Genomic DNA, 3,135 nt, shown 5'->3' with positions numbered 1-3,135 from the left:
GCAAAATTTGGATTTGATTACAATAAATATCTCATATGTTTACTTTATTGTTTTACTAATTTATAATTTTTTATGCCTCTTTAATGTTAATGATGATTTTTTTATTCTTATATTATTATGACATATATTCTAGCCATTTAGTGTTTATATTTATTTTTTAGTTTTTGTGTCTATAAATTTTATGCAAGGATTTAGAATAATAATTTGATATCAACTAATTTTATAATTTTATTAATGTTATTTAATTTATATTTTTTTTCTACTAATAATAAATCATACTTATTATTTCTTATTTATAATAAATATTCTAAATATATTTTTATTAATAATTAATTAATTAATAATACAAAAATATATGCTATATTTTTTTTCAATTAGCTCGATTATAATTAATAACCAATTAAATATTTTTTATTTTGATTAAATTCATTTTTTCTCAATTTCAGTTTCATTTTGTTAGAATTTTAGAATGGATAAAAAACTTGGATAGTCATATACACCCTTAATTGGCCCTAAAAAAAATTTTCTAGTTCTGCTCCTACCTGCAAGACTAGTTGACTACCTAAATTTCTCGTTAACTAGGGCAAAAAGAAGATGGAGAATGATCAGTATATTCAAGGATAAGCCTGGTCTAAATTTGTTACACAGCTGGACAATTTTGAAGAGTATGTAAAGTGTAATTTTCTTGACAAACCATGTCCAACATCAAAACTCTATTGCTAAATGATGGCCAACTTGCTACATGTGCGTTTGCCAACCAAACAATCTTCAATAGGGCTAATAATTTCTGATACGATATCGTTTCAATGATACAACATTATGTGAAATTATAAGAATTTAAGTTGAGAACAAATGGGATCAATTTTTAAATGATTAACTCATTTTCCGAAAGATAGTTCGTTCATTCATTCAAGAGATGTTTAATACATGTGAAGACTCAGACGGCCAATCCAAATAAAAATAACAGTCATAGCTATCCAAAGCCCCGTTTACAAAGCCCATTGCCTACGAAATGAAACCATAGGTAGCAACCAACTTCATCTTCACAACTTACTGGCAAACCAGTGCTGCCACCGCCGTTCATCATGAATGGAAGATGCCAAGAAGAGATTAGTAAGGAGTATCCTCAGAAAGCCTAAATCGAAGCACAACCTGAGACAGGCCAAAGGCAGAGATTCTCAACCCAAGCATCACCATATCACGAGCAAAGGATTGTTGAAAAACTAACAGCAATAGCTCAAGGAGAACAAAAATGGTGGAAGAAGATAGATCCCCAAACCATCATCTCAATCTTTTATAGCAAAAAAGGATAGCCATTGCATGCAGGCTAAAACTTGAACCCTTGGGTTGCATTCCTCCATAGAGCACAGATTTAGCAGCCATAAACCCTAGAGAGCTGTTATAGAACCTCAAACAGAGAAGAAAATGCGGACCACTGAATCGGCAAAAAAGAGGGACTCCTAACCATAGACCTTGAAGAAATAGAGAGAAAAATCTCATGGAAAATCCAGTGCCACCCGTTAAATGGTTAACTCATTTTTAAAAAGTAAAAAAAAAAAAAATTACATGGATTGACTTTTTCCTTTAAAAAAAATTTTGACTGTATAAATAGGCCGACTGCACACTCGATAGCAAACTTCATTGCACCTTTGCAATACCAAAAGCACCTTGGCTTTGTTTTAAAATAAAAATAAGTGTGTTAATAGATTTAAAATTTAATTGGCCCCTTTAAATTTATAAATTTTTGCATTTAATTGAGCATTATTTAAATTTATAATGTTTTGTCTAAAATCTTAATTTTATTTTAAGTTAGAATTTTAATGGATTAAATAAAAAGGTTATATTTTATTATATTCCATAAATTTTAAAAATAATTCAATTTAAAAAAATATTGTCTTATCTTTATTCTTAAAGTAAAAGCCTTCAAATGAAGTCCAAAGTTTCTTTTCTCTCATAAAGTCACAAGTTTTTTCATAAAAAAAAAAAAAAAAAAAAAAACTAGAAACTTGGCTATCCAGGTCTTACATTACAAGAAATTAAAAAAATAGATACAAAAATTATCGACTAATTATTTTCGTTGGCAATTACTGACTATTTACTCATGATTTACCGACGAACAAAGAATTAAAATATCCCGACAAAATTAACAACTACTTCCAGATGAAACATCTACCAACAAACAATTTTCATAGGTAAATGCGGAGCCAAATAATGGCTACAAAGTTAGCAACCAAATGTAAAAACTAGCGACGAAAGACTTCATTAGTACTTACCAACAAGCAGAATTTTCATAGCTAAATTTAAAATGAAAAAAAAAGTAAAAAAATACCGACAACAGCCTATTAGTTGGTAATTACCGATGACAAATCATTTCATAGCCAACACTTTTGAGAAAATTAAAAAAAAAATTTAAAAAGGTTAACACAACTACCGACCACATCCAATTTGTTGGTAATTACCGATGCACAGTAATTTCGTAGCTAATGTTTTAGAGAAAATTAAAAAATAAAATTTTAAAGAGAAAATAAATTACCGACAACAGCCCATTAGTTGGTAATTACCGACGAACTACCATTTTGCAGCTATAGTTTAAGGGAACATTTAAAAATAAAATTTTAACAAGATAAACAAAATTACCGATTAAATATAATTAGTTGGTAATTACCGATGACATATCATTTCGTAGCTAACGTTAAATAGAAAATTGAAAAAGTAAAATTTAAAATGGCAAACAAAATTACTGACCAAACTCAATTAATTGGTAAATACCAACTAAATACCATGTCGTAGCTAAAATTAAAGAGAAAAATGAAAAATAAATTTTAAAAATTCAAAAAAAATTACTGACCAAATACAATTAGTTAGTAAATATCGACAAAATGCCATTTCATAGCTAACTTAAAATAGAAAATTGAAAAAAAAAATTTCAAAATGGCAAGCAAAATTATCAACCAAATGCAATTAGTTGGTAAAGACTGACTAAACATAATTTCATAGCTAAATTTAAGAAAAAAAATCAAAAAATAAAATTTTAAAAATGCAAAAAAAATTACCAACCAAATACCATTAGTTGGTAACTACCAACAAAATACCAGTTTATATCTAAATTTAAAGAAAAATAAAAAAAAAATAAAA

This window comes from Hevea brasiliensis, chromosome 7 (genome assembly GCF_030052815.1).
Source record: "Hevea brasiliensis isolate MT/VB/25A 57/8 chromosome 7, ASM3005281v1, whole genome shotgun sequence".
Classification (NCBI taxonomy): domain Eukaryota; kingdom Viridiplantae; phylum Streptophyta; class Magnoliopsida; order Malpighiales; family Euphorbiaceae; genus Hevea; species Hevea brasiliensis.
Note: the sequence above shows the minus strand (reverse complement) of the source record.